We start from the raw sequence: 11,814 nt of genomic DNA on the forward strand, positions 1-11,814 counted from the left end.
GAGCCCGAAGCTCTTCCCAGGTTTATGCCATTGCTACATCGGCACCTCGATCCCTCATTATTCCATTCCACCATGTGAGTGCTCTTTTCTGGAATACACTCAACGCAAACTCAACTTTTCGCTCGTTTGGGCATTGCACATGACGAAATGTGCTTTCGAGACTCTCAAACCACTGTAGGAGCCCCGTGGCCCCTTCAGACCCAGTAAATGTGAGTGGCTTAGCTGAGTTGAATGTTTTAAAGGTGCACTGAACATTGTTATTGTTATTGTTTGCCTGATTTATCTGGGTGATAAGGTTCGGGAGCACAGCAGCGAATTGCTGAGCGATTAAGGCTGCCAAGGCGGCATCCTGAGCTTGATCACGTCGAGGAGGCATATTCTAAAAGGGCAAAGAAACATGAGGGAAAAACGAGTGAGATGTCATTGGATATTCAAAACTGGATGTTTAAGAATATCGACAGAGCATAAGGATTGTGATCATTCGTTCGTTACTTAAAACAAACAAACGACACTGTGACAAATCAAAGTAAATGGGTCAACATAATGTATCACTGAAGACATGCTCGCCTATAAGTGAACACTCACCCCAAGAGTTCCCAGGTAAGAGTGACTGGTCCGATACTGCGGATTTGTACGAACACTCTAGCCTTAGACAGAAAACTCAGGGTACAGGAATTCACCCTTCCAGTTTGCACGTGTTCACATTATTTAGACCCAAATTTTGACGAGATTTTAAAAACACCAAAGGCTTAAAAGTCTAAAAACAAATCATCTAAGGATAGATGACTTCTTGTGATGTTTTGAAAAATTTTGACTCGAGAGAACGAATTGTGTTTTGTTTTTGTTAATCACCTAAGGATAGGTGAAGTGTATTGTCTTTAGACTAAACACAAGATACTTGTGTTAGGGTCCTAGGAAGGTTATAGTCTAGGTCAAAGCATTGCTAATAACCTAATTCCCTATAACCATTGGCTCTGATACCAACTTTTCTGTCACACCCCGACCACGTAAAACAACAAAACGTGGCGGAAACGTCGGGGAGTGTTGTAACAGAATCATTGTTTCACAACCATGGATTAAATAGTTTTGTTTTATTGAATTATTGAATTCGATGTTTTGGTACAATTTATAATAAAACAAATAATTGTTTCTCAGTTTTAAGTCGCTAAGGCACAAGTCCATCCTATATGTAGCGTGTATCAACAATCATCACATAGCAGTACCTGAAACATATATGAAAATATGGTACGTCAGCATAAAAATGCCTGTGAGTAACATAGGATTTTGTGTATTAGATTCATGGCTTTAGATAATATGAGAAAAGGTTTTATGTTTTCAAAATAGCCATGAATCTAATGTAAAAGTTTTGTTTCTGAAAATGTGTCGTTTTGGAAAACGGGTTTATAGTATAGACAAAAATATACTTTGGTTTTGAAAAGTTTGTACAAATAGTATATCATAGTATACTTTAGTTTTGAAATAGTTAAATGGATAGTATATCAAAATATACTTTAGTAATTAAAATAATAGTTTCGGTAGTATATCCCAAGTATACTTTGGTTTAAGAATAAAAGTATTGGTAGTATATCAAATTATACTTTGGTTTGTAAATAGCATATCAACTATGCTTTGGTTAAAAGTAGCATATCAACTATGCTTTAGTTTAAATAACAAAGTAGGGGTGTTAAAACATATGTTGGATTTTTGTACATAGTATATCAAAATATACTTTGGTAGATCACATTTGAGAGCACATCAAACTGTACTTTTGTAGTATATCAACATATACAAAGAGAGTGTGATTTGGTATTCAACCAAGCCTTAGTGTATCAAACTACACTTTGGAGACTATAGAAATACCACGAAGGCAATTTCTATTTGGCTTAAATTTGGTTTCTGACATTCCATACAACAGGAATGGGGTGTCTAGTCCTATAGCGCTATATCATACTACCAATCGGCTGGGTGAATGTATAAAAATGGTACAATCCAACAATTTGTTTATTAAGTTTTGGAAAATCAGTGTTTAAACCATAGGTAATTGTTTAATTTGTCAAAAGAATATGTATTAAGCATGTGTAATCATATAGTTTAAAATCAGGAAAATAACAGATAGGCATATATGTTTCACCCCAAAACAATTGAAAACAGTAAAAGAGGGGACTATGTACTCACTTGAGATTGCAAGTATCCTTGATTAAGTGTCCTAACAAAGCTCGGGAAATCAAGGAATCAAGTGGCACCTAGTATGGATCACTATGTTAAACAATCGGATCCTAAATCGGAAGATAGGATAGAATGAAGTTCTATAAATCAAATGAGTATTGCAACTCATATGGCATGATTTAATAGACCTAACATTCTGATTTGGAAGTTTACCTAAGTGCTTTTGACCCGTTTCGACCCATTATGGTAGTATAAGCCACTATAATGCGTCGTTTGCGTAAAACTTATGTTCGGATGCTTAACTATGTGCTATGTCAAGTCTTACATGCCCAATTATCCCTAAACATGTTACTAATTCAGATTATATGTCAAAAATATGTTCACATAATCAAAATATGGATTTTAGCTTCAAAAGGGCATTTTGGTCATTTCCCATGGGCATACAAGCTAACTAGCATACGACTAACCAATCCTATGTGATCATAAGGTATAACCTTAGTGGTTATTCCCTATGCAACTATGATCACTAACTAAGCTTGGTCGGATCTTAAAGATCGACCAAATGGGTCGGGTTCGAAAGGCTAAGCGGTTGTTTAGACCGCTTACCTTACGACCCTAAACAAGCACTAATCTAATAGTGTCGAGTTAAACATGTCAAAACATGTCTAACCTACTGATTTGGTATCAAAACAAAGTGTTTTGATACCCTAAAGTAGTTCCGAGGCAAAATGCGTGCTAAAACGCATTTTGACCGAAACTTTGACTCGACACTATAACTAGCTAACGTGGTAATCAGCAGCTATAATCACGAAGAATTATAACTATCGTGACTACAATCACGTTTCAAAGTTCAATTGAACTTTGACTTGACCAATTGATGGTCAAAACCGAAAGTCAAACTGTTGGCCAAACGTTTGACTTTCTGCACTACATAAGGAAAAAGCAATAAAAAGAATGAAAGAAGCTCACTTAGGGTCCTTGCTATCTTTTCAACAAAGAAGACAAAGTCCCAATTCAGCTTAGAGAGCTTCCAAGCAGATGAGAAGGAGAGAAATGATGAATGAGCAAGGAATTGAGGAGGTTTGGCATGCTATTTATAGTTGTGGTGAGGCTCTAGGATCATTCCAAGTGGTTTGTTTAGCTATTAAGCAAGAAATCTTGACCCTCCAATTGTCACAAGCAGGTACAAAGCCTTGGTGACCACTTAAACTTGCTTAACACACCAAGAATTTACCAAAACAGCCCCTGAATTTGCAAACTGTTGCTGAAAACAGACTTTCTGCCCAGATGTGATCGTCGCGTAGCGCGACGAAATAGGCAGGGGATGGTCGCGCTACGCTACCATGTGTCTGATTCAGCAAAGTTTCAAAAATGACAGAAATGGTCCCTGCACGTGTTTAAGCTTGTTTTTGACGTTTTTAACCTCCGTAAAGTCATTTTCAAGGCTCCACAAGGTCGTTAAAGTGTAGGGGACCTGAAATATGCTCGAAAACATCTCGGATGTCGGTTCGTTTGGTCTTACGGTCACGTTGTTCGGTTATTTACGATGAAACTCGAACGGACGCGAAAACGATCCAAATTACGCGACGAATGGAATTTTTGCATGCCGATCACTAAAATAAAAATATTTTAGTGTGTACAAAAATTTTGGATGTCCAGATGTGTCCAGAACGTAAGATATGCGCGAAAATGCAAACTTACGTCGTTTTTGACACTTTTAGTCCCTGTAAGATCATGTAAGCATGTTTTTGCACACCGAACCTATCAAAGCTTATTTCTAAGCCATGTTTAGGTTATTTATGGTATGTTTAACTTATGATCAAGTTCTGGACTATTCGTTACCTTACGAATCGGTATAGTTTCGTAGTTTGACGCAAATAGTCCCTGCGATCGAATAAACTTGTTTTCGCCATACCAAACCTTCCAAAACTTATTTCTAAGTTATGTAAAGGTCATTTAAGGTATGTTAAGCCTATTTCACTATTCCGGTGTGTTTGTCGTGCTAAACTGATTACGTTTACGCACCAGTGCGCGTATAACTTTCCAGAAAGCGATTTAAAGCTCGGAATTGAACGAGAAATGATATGTGCAAAAGATACACATATTTATACAAATCCCAAGTATGAAACACAATGTTTCATAGGTTTGGCATTTGTTTGGTGTTCGTGGTGACACAGGTGTCACACCGCTCATATGTCATCTATAGGACCGCTTATAAGTCATTTTGGACCGCTCATAGAACCATGTCAGGTCCGCTTTTAAGGCAGTAATCTATTGATTCGCTTATGTGGCTAGGGATGGTTCGCTTTTTGTGCATTTTCTAAGTAAGTTCGCTTTTTAGTCACTACAGTGGTTCGCCTATAGGGTTGTGAAGTGTTTGGTTCGCTTTTAATGTACTATGCAGGTTCGCTTTTTAGTCAGTGTTAAAAATGTGAAATTTTTCTAAGTCTTGATTTCTGTTGTTGTTGTGCAGGCATCGCCAAACGTGTTATTTGATCCAGTACACAACAGTTGTATTGATTTAGATGTGGAGAAGTGTCCTTTATTGTCAGAATTCAGCAGCATTTTGGATTATATGAAGCGTTATCAAGTGAAGAAAAAGTATTTTAAGTGTGAATCTTCTGTTTCTACTCCATTCTATTACGTTTTTCTTTGTATCATGCTGAAAATGTGTTTTCGCCACATTTTCAGTAAGCACTAGCTCTGATTGACTCACTCGAGAGGTCAAAACTGATCCTACAATTGGTATCAGAGCCAGTAGCGAGTTAGTTTGCTAGATACGAAGCGTTTTACATGGACTTTTGTAGATTTGGACTGTTTGAACGGTGGAAATGGACTGAAACTTGGACAACAGGTGTGAAATACACTAATAACAAACCCTCGAAAGACTCAGGTCAAAATACGGTCTAAAAGTGACCCAAAAACTCTCGTGAAGTAGGACCGCGCATTTGTCAGTCTTGTGGTTCGCTTTTCTGGTTCGCTCCAACGTACAAGTTATGCTGGTTCGCTCATGTTTTTAGTTCTGGTCCGCTCGAAATGTCTATTTTAGTTGCTGGTTCGCTCGTCTGGTCCGCTTGAACGAAAGTTCCTGGTCCGCTCCAAAGATAATTTGTGGTTCGCTCGAAAGTCAGCTGTCTGGTCCGCTCTTAGTGCAACATCCTGGTCCGCTCGAAGTGCTTATTTCTGGTTCGCTCTTAGGGTGATTTCTGGTTCGCTTTTGGTTACAGTTGTGGTTCGCTCAAAAGTCATTGTGGTTCGCTTATTCAGCCACTGTGGTTCGCTCATTCAGACTGTTTGAAAAAATTTTTCGTTACGACTGAAAATGGAAAGCCAAGATTTTTACAACATGTTTGCGGGTAGTGGTGGAGTTACTCAGAGTCCTGCTAGCATCATTCAGAATGTGAATCTGGAATACGAGCTTGGAACGATGCAGAAACCTCCTAAGTTGATGAGTTTGGATGAATATTCAGGATGGTCCGGGAGATTCAAAAACTGGGTGCAGGCCAACCATCTAGAGTGCTGGATAAAAATCGAAAGAAAGTATGTTCCTCCGGTAGACGGGTTGAATATGTTGAAGACCATCGCAAGTCTTACAGAGGCAGAGCAGATTGAATTCAAAGCAGAAAAGAAGATGGTTAGCATCCTACAGCAAGCGATAAAAGAGGATATTCTAGTTCTGCTACAGCACGATGATAGTGCACAGTCGATATGGCAAGCTTTGGAACAGAAATTCAAAGGCAGTGCGTCGATGATCAAGAGTAAGAAAGCACTGATAAAGAAAGAATTTGATATATTCACGGGAATTAAAGGTGAATCGACAAAGCAGCTTATCGAGAGGTATTGTCACCTGGTGGTAGAGATGAGAAGGTTGAATATCGAAAAGACGAATGAAGAGTGGATAGACAAGTTGTGTGATGCACTTCCCTATGAGGAATGGGGAACGTACTTGATGATGTTGAAAAATAGTTCAGATTTCGTGAACTATAGTTTGAGCGTGTTTATAGAGAAAATTGAAGCTCATGAGTTGGAGTTGGTAAAAATCAAGAAGATGAATTCAGCGAATATGCCACAGGATGTGTCTTTGTACTACAAGAACAGTCCGGCAGCTACTAATGTTCAGAGTCCGAAGATTCAAACCGGGTTTAGTGCAGACAACACTTCATCTGTTGCTCTGATACCAATTGTAGGACCGGTTTCGACGCCGTTCGATTGCGTAACGAACGTTTCACGTGCGGAATCCGTGAACGTACGTGACCGAACACACAATATCGTACTACTAACGTGATTCCATTGAGAAATATGACTTGAACGGTACAAGAATCACGATTACAACTACTTTCTCTCTCTAGACTTTCTCTCTCTAGAAAGTCTTTCTCCAAGTCTTCTACTTCACCAAAAGTCTCTCCAAAATCTTACTAAAATCATGACATAACCTCCTATTTATATGGTCAAGGCAACTTAATGAAAGTTCTCATTAATTACAAGTTTGCCACCTTGCCATTTCTAACTAAATATGACATTATGCGCTTGATTTCTTCCGGCTTCTCACTACGACTCGGATTGACGAAGGCGATAGACAATAAATGCATCAACACTACATAACTAATATAATTCACAATGATTAAAAATATATTTTTATTGTACATTATTTTTCTTGTAACTTATAAAAAGTTTGTTTATTCTAAAAAAGCATAACATATATGGGGGTATAAATACATAAATGATGTGCAATGTTTAAACGGGTAAATTAAACTATCATGCATGATGCACGTTATATGCATGATCCAACGGGTAAATTAAAACATCATGCAAGATGCATGTTTAAACTGGTAAATTAAACCATCACCATTCTATTGATGTGCCTATAAATACGTTTATTTTGTCCATTAAAACACTACTTATCTTAAATATTCATAGAATAATACAAACATAAAGTTATACCGCACAATGATGCAGCATGTGAAATCACATACGATGGTAGTTCTCCTGTTACTACTGATTTGTTACACCGGTAAGCTCTAGTTATCGTAATATTTTTGCATGTCACATGTTTTAAATAAACATCTAAATCAACATCTTGGCTTTTGGATTTTAAGGTGGGAAAAGGGATCTCAATGACGTCAAAACCCTTGAGGGTCTACTACAACAAAAATGTGATTTTCAATGTGATGGAAATGGACTTGTTAGTAAAAACTTTTGTTGTCAATCGGTGAAAAATGAAATTTGTTGCTTCATAAAAGTAAAAATGTATTTAGAAATATGTCCTAAAACCAAAAACAATTGTTGTCCAAAGTAAATAATATTGATATTTTGATGCTATAATCATACTGTAATAAAGAAAATAATGTATACTTAATCAACATATAGCTATTTGAAAAATCATGTTGTTGCAAATGATATTATTTTATAGAAAGTGTAGAAAGATATAACATTCAACAAGGATAAATGCATTGTGATATAATTTTTATTAAAAACATTTTTTGTTGTTTTTTTTTTATAAAGATTCATCATATTGCTACCATTCCGTAACATACCGAACAACATCAGTAGCAGTATTTGTATTATTTTTATGCAACATTGTGACATATTTTTTTATTCAATAAAAAAATAATACAAATACTGGTACTGATGTTGTTCGGTATGTTACGGAATGGTAGCAATATTGTTGGACCGTTGTATGACCCTAAATAGTCAGTTAAGGCAGTTCATCTTTGTGTACAAAGGCGGAATCAGTGTAAACAAAGTAACAACAGCTTTTCCTCTTAATTTCCTCTTATATTACTGAAATCCAAGCTTTTACAATGTATTCTGACAAAAATACGGCACCACCTCAGCTTAGATTTCGCTCCAACGGATACCAAATGAGATCACACATGAGGGTATTTATAGTAAACCTGATTTCACTCCAAACACTATGAGCAAAACCCCATGTGAACCATTCGGGCGAAATCACAAACTAACATGCACAGGAGCGAAATTACAACTTCCGAAATGACACAGATGTCATTTGGGGAGAAATTAACTCCTAACTTTACAAAACCTGTTTTTCGACTCGTACAACCTATCTAGACCCAAGACTCGATATAGACGTAGTTAACAGACATTCAGTGCACCAACAGACTCCCCCTTGGATGTTGACGAAGTCTTCGGCTCCGAGTCTTCAGTCTTGGTCTTTTCTCCAACTCTGTCTTTTCATCGTAAAAACTTTATCTTCACAGGTTCAGGTTCTTGTCCTAGCTCCATCTTCAAACTCCCCTTTGACTGTTGATCCAGACTCCCCCTTTCACAGACTCCCCCTCTCAATATGCTAGAATCTGAGGTCTTGATCTGGTTCAAGCTTTGACAATTAGTTGCCGTGGGAATGATGAAGTTCAAAACCTGTGTCTCAAACATCAAACATTAAACAATTAGAAAATATTTTTCTAAACAAGTGTTACCAATATATCTTATAACTTGTGTTTCAAATACAAACTTCGCCATAAATTTTGTTACGAAATACAAAGTATCGGAGGTTGGTTTTCGCCAAATAAAAATGGGTAAACATATATTTAGAATATATATTTTATGCTGAGACACTTGTGTGATTGTTTGTTATTTTGTGTACTAGATATATTATTTTTAGGGTAAAAATAATATAACTTGAAAATACCATGAAAGTACGATTCCAAAATAATACCAACGCTCTCACAAAAATGATTATTTAAGTTACACAAATAATGTTATATTACGAAACGTTGGAAAGTAACTTACGTAATTTTTCAGAAAGTCCCTTTACACATATGTTTTTGGTGGAATATTATTTTGGAAATCAAGGAAGTAAAAATATATAACATTTGGGAAAAATACATATATTTTGGAAATAAGTTATTTTGGACAAAAAGGTTAAGTATATTTTCTAAGTGGGACTTTTAATATATTTTCGGAATTATAAAGCATACATGTATTAAAAACCCCCATCCTTGGGAAGGGAACACAAATACGAATACTCGAGAAGTACTAATACAGAAATATTGTATAAACAATTATTCCAAAACTAAATACAATTATTATAACTTCGAATAATACTGGAATCGTAACTCAAAAACATACATACTAAGACAAGGCATGACCCTTTCGTCTAATAGACGTTAGACCATTGTAGGTAGTCGTGTTTGCCGCGGAGATTTGGGTTACAAGTACGAAGACGCAATACAGTGAGTTCATGTCCCCCTTTTCTCTTAACTGTTTTCAGTTTTTATACTTCGGGGGTGAAATACATGTTACAATGATTACGGATACTTTTATACATGGTATGGTTATCTTAAGGAGGGTTACTACTTAGATCATGTGAGTGGGTAGGCGGAAACTAGAGGCCATTAATCCTCGTCGTAGGACCGAGGGATATTAGTGATAGATCTATTTGGGTGTAGCGAGCCCCACTCCTGAGTCCACTGAGTGAACCAGGTGGTGACTAAGTGTCCAACACACAAATCCGCTAGGTTTGAGTCTTCCTGCATCACTTCACACATATCATTGGCTTTGCAACCCAATGGTGATCTCTTTTTCCTTAATTGCTACATACCAGGGATTTTCATATATACAGACTTTTTCAAAGGTTTATACATATTCACTTACACATGAACTCGCTCAACTTTATGTTGTTTCAGGGAACTAATGGATCTGGCACGGTATGCACATATTTTCAAGTTGCGTTTGAATAAAGAAGTCATCCAGGGTTTAGAAGGTGTAACCTCTTCCTGGACGGGTTACATAACTCTAAACCTAGTATTGTTTAAAGTCTTTTGCTAAGTTTTTGCGAACTCATTAAATCAAGTCAAGGTTTGTAACTTATTTTGGGATTGATGTTTTAAGACAAGTATAATATGGTATTTTTCTAAACTCTATTAACGGGTGAATATCTCATGTTTTTATCATATAGCATTGTTATGATTGTTGCTATGGTATTAAGAAGTCACACCAAATAAACCCACACTTCCGCAAAGCCAGGGTGTGACACAGATTCTTCAAAAAACTACTATTAATGATCAAATTCTGAACAATTGTTTTATCTTTGCACTCATCTGTTCACCATCAAACCAACCCTTGATACTATTAAACCTCTGTTGACTTACCAAACAGATGTTTAGACACAATTCAACATCAACATAATTTGCTCACCATCAAACCAACCCTTGATACTATTAAACCTCTGTTGACTTACCAAACAGATGTTCAGACACAATTCAACATCAACATAATCTGTTCACCATCAAACCAACCCTTGATACTATTAAACTTCTGTTGACTTACCAAATAGATGTTCAGACACAATTCAACATCAACATAATCTAAATCAAACTCAAGCACTAAATAAGTAAAACTAAAACGCAAAATAGATTCATAAGATTAAAATTTATTCATTTATTCATGACATTAAAAGTCTAATAATTACATAACATACTGAACAACATTAAAGTTCAAATCTAACAATAACAGCAAGAATTAAGAAACTTTAGCTTCAACTCCATCGATTGCTGAACCACTCGATGTATGTCCTTCAGCATCGCCATGAACCCCACGTCTCTATCACCGCACTCTATATTACTGACAACACAAAGCTCACGAACGGAAGTTGAAGGCATCCGCATAAGATTTCTGGAAACCTGCTCTCTCGTGAACAGGCCAACTTGCAATACATCAAAACATCTCTTCAGCTCTTGAAGAGTAGCCCTATCTTCATACAGCTGTTCCTCGATTTGCCTGACAAAATTTAAATCATCTGATTTTATAGAAGTGAATGACGCCATTTGAATAAACTATATTACTTGACTTTCCTGAAAGTATGATATCTTCATAGGAAAACGTGACGAAAAACAGGTGAAGTGACTATGAGTTTATATACTGAAATATCTAACAGTGAAAACGTGTAGATTTAATATAAACATATTAATGTATAAATCAAAACAACAGTCTTTTAATGCAAAAACCTTTTCAAACCGCAACTTTTATGGGAAAACTGTAAAATTAAATACCAAAAAACCCAAGGGACAAAATTTCGAAGTTCAAAGAACAAAAGCAGATTATCACAATTACAATTAACCTCTTCATTTACCATGTAGACGCGTTTTTAAACTCTATAAAAGACTGATGATTACTTTTGATTCAAAACATTAACAAATTGTCCTACAAATCACTTTCTGTCAAAAATTGTTCCAAGTCAGAAAAACCAACAAAAATCTACTGGCAAACTTCAGCTTCTACCACTGGTCAGACACCAGCGATGTTAAAACACAATTCTCGATGTGGCCACTCAAAGAACAAAGACCAGACGAAGAACTAAACAGGAAAGTAGACATAATCAATAACACTAATTACAACAAAACCTGGAATAACATAGCATTGCTCGATGAAGTCCTCCACTCTCCTCCATTAGATTTCCAGAAGAATGCAGAAGAGTTTCTGACACAACTTCTAAAACAGGATCAGAAAATCTGCAACATGCTAACTGACCTGAAATTCAAAAGAGAGCAAGAAATCACATGGAGAAAGGCCAGAGTCTACGAAATCCTAGCAAGTGTTAACTCTAGCGTGTAATACTTTATAAATATTTCATTAAATTTCTATTTTTCTATATAGTAGTTCATTTTAATAATATCAACATGCATCTTA

At 36.3% G+C, this 11,814-nt stretch overlaps 1 long non-coding RNA gene across 2 annotated transcripts; it reads left to right on the forward strand.

Moving 5' to 3' along the window:
* Nucleotides 1-7,028: 7,028 nt before the first annotated feature.
* Nucleotides 7,029-9,823, forward strand: LOC118488889. 2 transcript variants are annotated; one of them, XR_004885355.1, is made up of 4 exons: nucleotides 7,052-7,177; nucleotides 7,263-7,348; nucleotides 9,308-9,359; nucleotides 9,813-9,823. It is a non-coding gene; the product is annotated as an uncharacterized LOC118488889 (long non-coding RNA). The 2 variants fall into 2 exon arrangements; XR_004885354.1 differs by lacking the exon at nucleotides 7,263-7,348 and having other exon boundaries at nucleotides 7,029-7,177.
* Nucleotides 9,824-11,814: the final 1,991 nt, after the last annotated feature.

This window comes from Helianthus annuus, chromosome 2 (assembly GCF_002127325.2).
Source record: "Helianthus annuus cultivar XRQ/B chromosome 2, HanXRQr2.0-SUNRISE, whole genome shotgun sequence".
NCBI classification, from domain to species: domain Eukaryota; kingdom Viridiplantae; phylum Streptophyta; class Magnoliopsida; order Asterales; family Asteraceae; genus Helianthus; species Helianthus annuus.